General features: G+C 37.2%; 1 protein-coding gene across 1 annotated transcript in view; it reads right to left on the bottom strand.

The window, feature by feature from the left end:
- LOC107562381 (polycomb group RING finger protein 3) overlaps window positions 1–10,964 on the bottom strand; it is a 43,484-nt gene extending 32,520 nt beyond the window's left edge. Inside the window, exon 1 of the mRNA XM_016247009.1 lies at window positions 10,813–10,964. The gene's annotated coding sequence lies outside the window, so the exon portion shown is untranslated. The remainder of the gene's footprint in view (window positions 1–10,812) is intronic.
- Between the last annotated feature and the right edge of the window lie 850 nt (window positions 10,965–11,814).

Genomic DNA, 11,814 nt, shown 5'->3' with positions numbered 1-11,814 from the left:
GATTCTGTAGAGACGAGCTGAGCAACACTCCACATTAAAGACCAGGGCATTTAAGGAGGTCGTCCTCCAGGAGTTAAACAGCACAGATGTGAACATTTGTCATGAACTTGTACACTCAGTGCCAAGAAGCGTCAGAGCAGTGTACTTAGAGTTATGGAGGACATATTAAGTTCTAGAATATTACACTTGGTTGAATTAAATCTAGGTTGTACTCAATTCTGCAATCCTTCATTTAAACAAAAACTGGCTAAGTTTCTTATTTTACAGATATTAATGGCATGTATTTCTCTGTTTTTATTAAGATATTAAGATATTATTTTTATATTAAGAATATGTTTAATACATTTCAATTTTGCCATCTTTCTATGAATTATATTAGTGATCATTAAGAAAATACATCTTTTATATTTAATCAGAGGGGGTGTACTCATTTATGCTGTGCAGTGTATATATATATATATATATAGCCTATAGTAAAAATGAAAAAGCCTTTACTGTCATTTTTGATCAATTTAATGCATCCGTGCTAAATAAAAGTATTACTTTTCTTTAAAATTCTTACTGATGTCAACATTTTGAGCAGTTGTGCAATTTGTTTATTATGAAATAACTCCCGATTGTTTCTCTGCTGATAAGCATTGATCTGGGCTTTGTTTCCCAAATGCATTGTGAGTCTACAGCTGATCGCAGAGACCAGTGGTGGCATTAGTTTCTGCTTCTGATGCTTTTGGGAAAAGCAGCCCTATTTGAACAAGCACTAGGAGCGAAGCGTCAACAGCGAATGCTGTCTGTGACTGATTGGTAATTATAGACTGCTCAATTAACTGACCAATATTTGGTTATTTTGAAATTACCAACATTAGTCAATGGGTTATGCACATATTCTATTTTCAAATATTTTGGTGTGATTTTTGAGTAAAAAAATGTGTAAAATTCCCTGTAGAAAATATGGTGACAATATTACAGGCAATAATAACACAAACTTGGTGCAATAAACTTTAAAACAGAATATAGGCTATTACAAAACACCTTAACTTGTACTGAAAACAAAAACAAGCAGAAATAAAACAATCATAATGTGTCACACAGGAATTTCTGGAAACATCTTTTTACTGTTTTTTTTTTTATTATAAAAATGACATTATACACATATAAACAATTTAGAGTTATTCACCGTATATGGTATGGTAACTTACAGTTGAGCAATTGATAGCTTTTTACTGCTTTTTTCTTTCTGTAAAAAATTTTTAGTTCACCGAAAACAACTACAGCGAATGCTGTCTGTGACTGATTGGTAATTATAGACTGCTCAATTAACTGACCAATATTTGGTTATTTTGAAATTACCAACATTAGTCAATGGGTTATGCACATATTCTATTTTCAAATATTTTGGTGTGATTTTTGAGTAAAAAAATGTGTAAAATTCCCTGTAGAAAATATGGTGACAATATTACAGGCAATAATAACACAAACTTGGTGCAATAAACTTTAAAACAGAATATAGGCTATTACAAAACACCTTAACTTGTACTGAAAACAAAAACAAGCAGAAATAAAACAATCATAATGTGTCACACAGGAATTTCTGGAAACATCTTTTTACTGTTTTTTTTTTTTATTATAAAAATGACATATTATACATATAAACAATTTAGAGTTATTCACCGTATATGGTATGGTAACTTACAGTTGAGCAACTGATGTTCACCGAAAACAACTTTTTTTCTAACACTCATGCCGTTTCAAATGCATATTCTTGTATTTTAAATACAAAAGGACAAATTTCTCACTTCTCTTTTCTGTACAACGACACTAACTTTGGCCAAAGTTAGTATGTTTTGTTGTGCTCTTATCACAATGAAAAAAAATATGGAGCACAAGTTGTTTTTATGTCATTTTTAGGAGCTTGACCGATCTGGTCACGACAAGCCGTCATTGTAAAAAAAAAAAAAAAAAAGAGGAGTGTGTTTTGTTTTTTTTTCCTTTTTGTGCTCCACAAAACTTACTCAGGTTTACACCAGAACAATGTTTAATATACCTCATGAAGCTAAACTATTTGACATAAAAAAGCCAAAGAAACCAAGCATTTGAAACACTAAATAGTGCAGCAGAATAAACCTGAGGGCAGTTTAAACCTCTCTTACTCCAGACACAGCTCTCCATTACACATGCAGTCAAAGATTATCACAAATCCAGTCTCAGCTTGAGCTTTCTACAAGAGAAACCAAAATCCATGTTCGGCCAGGACACACAGTGAGGTTTACGAGCAGAAACTGCCTTGACAAATGGGCAGCACTCGAGCAAGTGGTCATAGGAAATGCCCTTACCTGACCCTAAAGAAAGGGCATCTCATATGCCACAGGTGAATATGGCTTCCATAACAGGGTGTGTCAAAAGTTTTCATAGAAAGTGTCCAGCAGTAACACCTTTAGCCCAGTTTCTCACACATTTGCTGCTACAAAGGATCTGCTGTTATCCATCAGCGACTATTGAAGTGCTCTGAGATGGCCAGGCACACAGACGCTGCCAGCTGTATGAAGCGCTCTGTAAGGAGCTAATGAGGCACCACAGTATGACAGACTTACTAAGCGGAGCAGTTTTGTCTCTGGAGAAATGGGTTTGTGTGCGACCTCAACGCTTAAATGAACACGGCCCCGCAATCAGACAAAAATAGTGGTTCACGCTTGTTACAAACAATCTTTTATGGCCTCATGCTAAAAAAATCATCAATTGAGGAGTGTCGGGTCTGTTTCAGGAGCTGGGAGCGACTCTATGCCTACAGAGCTGGACTATAAGATTGCTGAACAATTGAGATTTACTGATGTCATTCAGCAACCTGATAATACTGCTTTTCACTGTGCAAGAGCACCTGGCCTAATTAATTATGAAATGACAGATTCAATAAACCTTTACAAAAAAAAAAAAAAAAAAGTATAGTGGAGGTACCGTGGAACAGCAATGATATCAGATTGTAAAAACATGGTACTTTGATATGGTGAGTGATGGAGTACTTAAATTTGCATGGTAGTACAAGGTACTTCCAAGAATATGACTGTACAATGTCCAAAATATAATACCAAGGCACTTTTTTGTTAGTAAATCTAGCATCTTAAAATCTAGTTTAAGTCACTGATGTTAACTAGTAACACCTAAAATCCACTGAACTCATAATAACAATGTCACCTTACAAACACTTAAAACATCTATATAAAATCATAACTGACCCCAATTACTGTCTTAATACACATTTCCTGGTCTTATTTGTGAGCAGGAATGACAATTTATCAATGCACATGAAGTCACATTACAGTATAAATCACTTCAAAACATTTTCCGAAGTTTTCACAAAATTCATATAACAAAAGAAACAGAAAAGAACAAAGATACTGAAGTCAGACTGACAGAAAATTATGATCAATTTGATCAATTAAATATCTCTTGAAACCTGCAGTATTTTTAAGCAACTCAGTGAAAGTCCAGTCGAATATATTGTAAAAATATGTATGTCTTACACAAACAAACTGAACCTTGTTACTCTATTAGCCAACTGGAAACAGCCCAAGCCACAATTTCTAGTTTAAATACTTAATCAGAATCAATAGTGTGAAAAGTATTTCAACACACAAGCCGTTTAGCCAAACAATTTCTTGTGATAAACCAGTGTAGATGTTGCAACCATTTCATAAAAGCAATAATTGATGTGGCCCCATTACCACACATTAAGATGTAGGCTACATTAACTTTTAAATAATTCATTAGTCTGTCCATTCTTTCTTAGCAGACACTTTCTTATCAGACTTATCTGGCTTCATCAAGTTCATCAGACAAGGCGGCACGATTTAAAATACCATAACTCTTAAATTCCAGTATAGTTCATTAAAAAAACATAAAAATCACACTTAATCTGGGTTCATCGGCTTATTGCATGAAATCCTTTAACAAGGAATGCATTGTTCAGCTCTCTAAAAACCTTTTACAGGCTATAGGAGGAACTTTTACATTGACTTGAATCTTGTTTGTGTTCCAGAATGTATAATCACACAGAAAGATTCGGAGTTTGAAGGTTGTCTCCTTGAGATAAAATACATACAAAGCACCCAAGTAGCATGTTGACTGTATCCTGAAAGACTGACAACATCATTATATGGGGAAACTTGAGCCAATACTGTGATTCACTTCCCCTCACACTGCTTATAAGAATGAGTAGCTATTTGAAAACCCAGGGGTTGTCATTTAATGTGCATTCTTGTGCTATGGCAGTAGCACAACATTAACGTGCCACTTTTTACCAGCTCTTGATTAAGCCTGGTTTACAAATTAAACACTTTGCTTCACACCTAAAACTGTTATCATTTACTCTCATTTCTTTCTTTTATAAAAGGCAAAATGAGAATTTCAGCACAAAATCTATACAACACTTGTTTTCAGGACAATAAAGTGAACAGCGATGGACATTGTGACAAAGTAGTAAAAAAGTAGTCCATGTGGCTTACATTTGTATCAGTTTCTCAAACAAAAGCTATCACATGGCTTTAGCATATTGTTATGGTGCGTTTTTGTCATGTTTGGAACTTGACAGCATCCATCCATGTTCACTTGTAGCAGCATAAATATTATGCCTATAATCTCATTCAGAAAAAAAGACAATCATACGTTTGCAGCAATGTGAGAGTAAGTAAATGATGACAATTAAAATTTTTGGGTGAAGATGTATACAGGAAACAACACAAGCTCTGACTTGGGATGCTCCGATCCGCCTTTTTCACCTCCGATACCGATTCCGATACCTACGGTTCCGTATTGGCCAATACCGATACCGCACCATTTGATACGCTTGAAGCAACACGCAGCGCTTTGCATTAAAAAGTGCAAAGCACAAAGATAAAAAAAATTATATCTGTGCAACAGTTATTGAGCCTTTCTTTTATCAGTTTTAAATTTCAGTTACTGTGCGCATTAAAAACAATTTATAGTAATATTCATAATTAATTATAACTAGTTATGGTTAATTATTCATATTTCCCATGAGCTGATTCGTTACAAAGATAAAGTCATTTTGGCAAAATCATAGACATTTATTTACAAATCAAATATAATAGTGGGAACACAGAATGATCTTGGAGAGAGCTTTACCGAGCTGACTGTCGTAACCGAATGCGACCACGGTTTAAAGGCTGAACGAATGACTGACAGCCACAGCGGAGAAAAGAGTGTGTGAACTTTAATGTAAGGACTTAAATATTCATATGTAGCTCACATTAAAGGGATATAGTTTCTACGTGTATTTACGCTTTGATTTGAACAAAAACAGTGCATCCGTGCAGCGCGACTGACACAGAAGAGCGTACGCTGCTTGTGTTCAGCGGAATGGCGCTACGGTGATGCGGAGAGACACAGAGGAGACGAATTGTTGAATAAAGTCATTATTTCTGTTTTCTTCATGTACAAAAAGTATTCTTGTCGCTTCATAACGTTACGGTTGAACCACTGATGGCAGATGGACTATTCTGACAATGTCTTTCATACTTTTCTGGACCTTGACAGTGTAATTTAATTGGCAGTCAATGGTACAGTTACAATCCTCCCGGTTTTCATCCAAAATACCTTAAATTGTGTTCTGAAGACGAACAAAGCTTTTACGGGTTTGGAACAACGTGGGGGTAAGTGATTAATGACAAAGTTTTCATTTTGGGGTGGAGTAACCCTTATCGTATGCAGTGGTGGCTCGTCGGGGGATAATTATACCATAATTATGAGGTGAAAATAGGAGGAGGACGATTTAATGTTAATAAAATTCACAATTCATTTCAGTTCATGTCTCAGAATGTGTATTTTTTGTTTGCAATTTCACAGTTGTAATACCATAACGTGAAAGCGCCGCTTTTCTATCGCGAATGTGCCGAATCTGCTGATGTAATTGCAACCGCTAGGTGATAGAGAAAGGGAAGGGGAGGCCGGGAGAGCGCGGAGCTCTCGTGCCTCCGTTGGTAAAAGAAATTAGCCAATCAGCATCGAGTGTTCACTTTCAGCGCTGAGGAGTGTTGAGAAAAGAAACCTCGTAAGGGAGGCTAGCCTCCCTTCTGATATCAACCAATCATCACAGAGACGTAACTTACATGATAATAGTTTGAACGTCTGCTGCCGCGCTGATAATGTACCAAGTACTTATGAAGAGTAGTGATATTGAATATTTGATCGCCAACAGATTTACCAAGCTGTCATTCAAACAGTATATATATATATATATATAAATTTAGGGAAAACAGCCTAAGCTGGATATAGGCTACAGCAGTCGGCTTAATTAAATGGAACAACAGGCAGCTCTCTTTTAACACAGACTTTTAAGAAGGGATGGATGTTTGCTTCAAGTGATAGGCCAGGTAAGTGAAATTATATTATCTTGCTGTATGTATCGTTTTCTTTACGTTTTCTGACTAAAAGCAACCAAAAAGCCATTTTAAAGTGGTTAAGCAAATAATAATAATAATCGACAGGGATCCCAGACCAATACAATTAGTGTGCCTCCTCTATTTTAAAACCCACGAGCCGCCACTGATCGTATGGCTTCAGAATAATACACACAATCTCGGATTTGGATCGGCCCTCTCTGACCCTAGCTCTGACATGACCCACATTTACGGAAGTGGGACTAAAAGTGTATCAGCAGAATTAATCCACTATGACCCTGGATGCTTATGAAAGAGGAGTAGAAATTGCACAACACTTAGGCAAAAACAAAAGACCTTAAGGCAACCTGATAACTTTAACAGGGTTAGAGCACTTCAACAGAGAGTTATCATCTAAAATTGGCATAAAACATAAATAAAACCTGAAATGGACAACCCTGAAAACTAGTGATACTGGCCAGGCCAATTAATCAGTCAATCTTGGTTAATTTTGATATTATTAGCATTGGTCGATAACACTTGGAATATAGAAATGTCCGTTTAAAAAAAAAAAATTACGTTAAATATGCAAAACAAGTATTCATTTAACTTAGGGCTGCACGATAAAATCGCATGCGCTATTTCTGTACCCGTTTCAGTAATCAGCGGTAAACTCCATCACATGCGGGCTTTCACATGGAGCAGCATTAACTACACAGAGCCGTTGTTCACTGACAAGCTGTGCAAAACCACGATCATATTTTGCGCATGTTTTGCGCAGCTTGTCAGTGAACAACGGCTCTGTGTAGTTAATGCTGCTCCATGTGAAAGCCCGCACGTGATGGAGTTTACCGCTGATTACAGAACCGGCTTTACTGACAAGATGCGCGTTAAATATCGCATGCGATTCATCGTACAGCCCTAATTTAACTTCTCATGTGCCTTTATTTAATTATATACTGTCTTCATATACCATAAGGCATTGGACAAAACAATCCAGGCTCATTGTAAAAATGTGCCTGTGGCAATATTTCTGCAGAATATTACTTTGCTTCTTGCACATTTTGTAACACTTTCATAGTGTAATGTCCTATGAGTGGCACTAAAAGCATGTTCAGTTTTATCAGATACAGACAAATGTGAATTCGGCCACATTTTATTATGTTGGTTCATGTACGTATCGCAGCAGTTCGGAAATTAAATGTCCAGCGAGTGAGTGGAGCTAAAAAACGGTTAATGCTTAATCAAGTTTGAAAATAACACACCACCTACACTAAACTCCACCCTACATGTTTCACTGGGCCGGAGTGCTCCGCATTGCAAGTGTAATGTTGTACCTGGTGAGCTACCGAGCAAGTTTACTACATTAGAAAAGCCATACAATGGAGCTGGTTATTTGATGCAAATGTCAAAATGTATTAGTTTACAAATCACGTGTCTTGAGGTAACATAGTATTGTGCAAGGGACAGTGTGAAAATAAATCTTCATTAATCAATAATCTGCCCCAACAAACATAATTTGAGTGAAAAGGAATAAATATTGTTGGTGTTTCACTTCACTGTTCATTTCAGATGGAAGCTGCAGTGAAATGTGCAGGTACACTGAACAAAATTATAAACACAACACTTAGATCCTTGCAACATGGGGCCGTGCGTTATCATGCTGCAACATGAGCACAACAATGGGCCTCAGGATCTCGTCAATAAAATGCACCTGTGTTCGTTGTCCATAACATACACCTGCCCATACCATAACCCCAACGCCACCATGGGTCACTCAATCCACAATGTTGACATCAGCAAACTGCTCACCCACACGACGCCATACTAGGGCTGCACGATAAATCGCATGCGATATTTAATGCGCATCTGTTCAGTAAAGCCGTTCTGTAATCAGTGGTAAATCTCCATCACGTGTGTGCTTTCACATGGAGCAGCATTAACTACACAGAGCCGTTGTTCACTGACGAGCTGCGCAAAACCACGTTCATATTCGCGCGATTTTTTGCACAGCTCGTCAGTGAACAACGGCTCTGTGTAGTTAATGTTGCTCAATGTGAAAGCACGCACGTGATGGAGATTTACCGCTGATTACAGAACCGGCTTTCTGACAAGATGCACATTAAATATCACAAGCGATTTATCATGCAGCCCTACACCATACACGCTGTCTGCCATCTGCCCAGTACAGTGAAAACCGGGATTCATCCGTGAAGAGAACACCTCTCCAAAGTGCCAGACGCCATCGAATGTGAGCATTTGCCCACTCAAGTCGGTTACGACAACGAACTGCAGTCAGGTCGAGACCCCGATGAGGACGACGAGCATGCAGATGAGCTTCCCTGAGACGGTTTCTGACAGTTCGTGCAGAAATTCTTTGATTATGCAAACTCACCTGTGCAATAATCATGCTGTCTAATCAGCATCTTCATATGACACACCTGTGAGGTGGATGGATTATCTCGGCAAAGGAGAAGTGCTCACTAACACAGATTTAGACAGATTTGTGAACAATATTTGAGAGAAATAGGCCTTTTGTGTACATAGAAAAAAAGTCTTAGATCTTTGAGTTCAGCTCATGAAAAATGGGGGCAAAAACAAAAGTGTTGCGTTTATAATTTTGTTCAGTGTATGTTATTGGAGTTTTGCAAAAATGTAGGAAGAGCACATTTTTCCAATGAGTCTATGTTGGAGCCTATGGGGAAAAAACATATTGGTTGACACCAATTAAAAACAATATTTTCAGCAAAAAAGAATCAAACTCATTTTAAAAAAGATCAGCCTTGATACATCACATCTCTTAAAAAGGCTTACAAAATCTCTTAAAATCTCTTAAATTATTAAGCTGAACAGATGATTAAAGCAAAACTGAAGAATGACATTTTAACAGTTTATGAAGTGACAGCTGAATCAACAACAAAAAAACCTCAGTGAATTCACACTTGAATCACACGTTACCCTAGAACTAGAAGATGCTTTCAGTTTTTAATGCCTTCAATCTACCTGATCAAATCTACAGAATTGTAAATGTAAGCCAACACCTCAGCAAAAACAGGGTCACATTTCACCAGCTCAGTATTAAACTCATTTTGTTTAACGTGAGATAACTTCACATCAGCGTGAATAACTGTCTACACTGCTTAATGCCAGACCGCAGGCTGGACCAGTATTAGAACTCACTTTTCTGGGTATATGCACTAAAAACATGGACAAACTGAAAGGCTTTGTTTTCACTGAAAACCACTTAACTGTTGCTGGCACATTAGAGAGGACTGTGCAATAGCCATAGGCCACATGCTTAAGCCAGTACTAAAAGGACATAAAAGTGTTTTAAACTTATAAGCATAACGCGTGTCTCATGACTTCATCAGCCTATCACAACAAATAATCAGACAACAGGCATGATATTGACTAAGCGATTAATCATGCATTAATGAAACATCATGTGAATGTTTGACTCACTAGTTATGTCAGCGACTATGTGTGTGCGTGTGAACCTGTCAAAGACATTTAAAAATATTAAAAAATGTTTTTTAACACTCTAAACCAACATACTGTACATCTGGACGTAGGATAAATCACTTTTCAGTGGTCAACATGATTATTAGAATGTCAGAACACAGAAATTTCACAGCAGATTCTCAAGAGAAACCAAATCAATGTGGATGTCAACCAATGTCCAGACATGACAACTCAATACGTCCATCATGTAGGGACATAGCGTAGATCCCATGGGACATATGGGGGGCATGTCCCCCTACAACTTTGGGACAACAGAAAATTGTCTATACTGTAACAACTATATCCTGTTTGCCGTCCCCCCAACTAAAATGTAAAGCATTCACAAAAGTGAATGTGTCCAAACACATGAAGCAGGACTTGTTGGTTGTTCCTACTCCAGGAGTCTGGGGTGCAGGTTTGCACATGCTTCCCCTACAAACCCTCTGGGCTTTAACTTTTTCTCTGGCCCAGATTTCATTTTAGCTTGCATGCAAACCTGCCAGAGAATCAAACCCCAACTTTCAGCACACAGATGGCCAGATGATGATTATGATGGACAGGAAGCTCTCAAGAACATTCCAGGCAAGAGAACTAACCAACAACAAGAACTGTAATCAGACACAGGAGTGCATGCTTATGAAACTCCAGCTACACTAAATTACACTTTTTCCCTTCTTACAAAAGATGACCCGGTTAGGAGCTGCAGGGCCCGGCGTCGCCATACACACACATTTACACACGTATACACACATACAGCACGACCGCACATATAACAGTACGTATAGCCATGCAGAGCTGCCATCAAGCGGAAAAAACACAGCAAGAATAAATGAAAACTCCCCGTCTGCCATCCGAAAGAAAGCTCGGGAAACGCATACGTGCAATGATCCGCGGGAATCGGTTCAAGTTTAAAGGAACAAACCTGTTTATGGCCAGAGCGGTCCGCTGGATATTGGGTTGAATCCGAGTTAAATCCACTATCAGTAAAACAAAGAGGCGAAAATGTCCGGCCAGTGCCGAAACAGGCCGAAACAGCGCACTGAAGAACCCCTCTGCGCATGCGCACACTTTGTGGAAGGGAGGAGGGATGGATGACAGATAGAAGCCACTGGATTATACTTTATTTAATGTGATTCATTCATTTGAAAAAAGTTACTAGGTAAATATAATTGAAATGATTATGCTTAACAACTTTTTTAAATAAAAAAATACATTATATAATATAATTAATTTTTTTATGTATCCTGATAGATATGAATTATACGATTTATACAAATATAGACTACAATAAAAACACATCCCAAGTGTATGGTACTTTTATTACTTATTTTTACGCTTTTGAGACACAAATCCCTTTTTCTAAATAATAAATAAATAAAAACAAATTTAATAAAGTCAAAAGATTCTGGCCTCTTCACAGGTCCATGTGTTATCATGTGTCATAATTTTGACATGATCTGTCCGGTTTGTATTCACTTAAGTAGTAAAAACTATTTTAATTATTCTCATTTAATTACCAACAACATTATTTTTAACTGTGTATTTACATCAATTTTAAGAAAGATCAAAAGAAAAAGGTAAAAAAAAAAAAAAAGATCAAACGTTTTCTTGAATTTGAACTTAATTAGTTTATCAATTAATACAAACCAACATTTGGTTGCAAACTAGCTGATAATGATGGATGGTGATGATGATGATGCACCCTGAAAATAAACTCAGTTTAGGTCTGTACAAGACGTCCAAAGCTGTTCATCTGAAATATGAGAAAGCTACATCTTGTGTCTTGGCACACTGTGTTAAAGCTTAGCAGATGGTGTAATTCGGGGCTTATTTAAAGATTACAATCTTGAGGAAATCTGATGACAGCCTAAACCAGTAGATGTGATTCTGGATTGCAGGCATGTGTTAAGAATTTTTTAGTACA

This window comes from Sinocyclocheilus grahami, unplaced genomic scaffold (assembly GCF_001515645.1).
Source record: "Sinocyclocheilus grahami isolate Dianchi unplaced genomic scaffold, SAMN03320097.WGS_v1.1 scaffold820.1, whole genome shotgun sequence".
NCBI classification, from domain to species: domain Eukaryota; kingdom Metazoa; phylum Chordata; class Actinopteri; order Cypriniformes; family Cyprinidae; genus Sinocyclocheilus; species Sinocyclocheilus grahami.
Note: the sequence above shows the minus strand (reverse complement) of the source record. Positions and strands in the feature narration are given on the sequence as shown.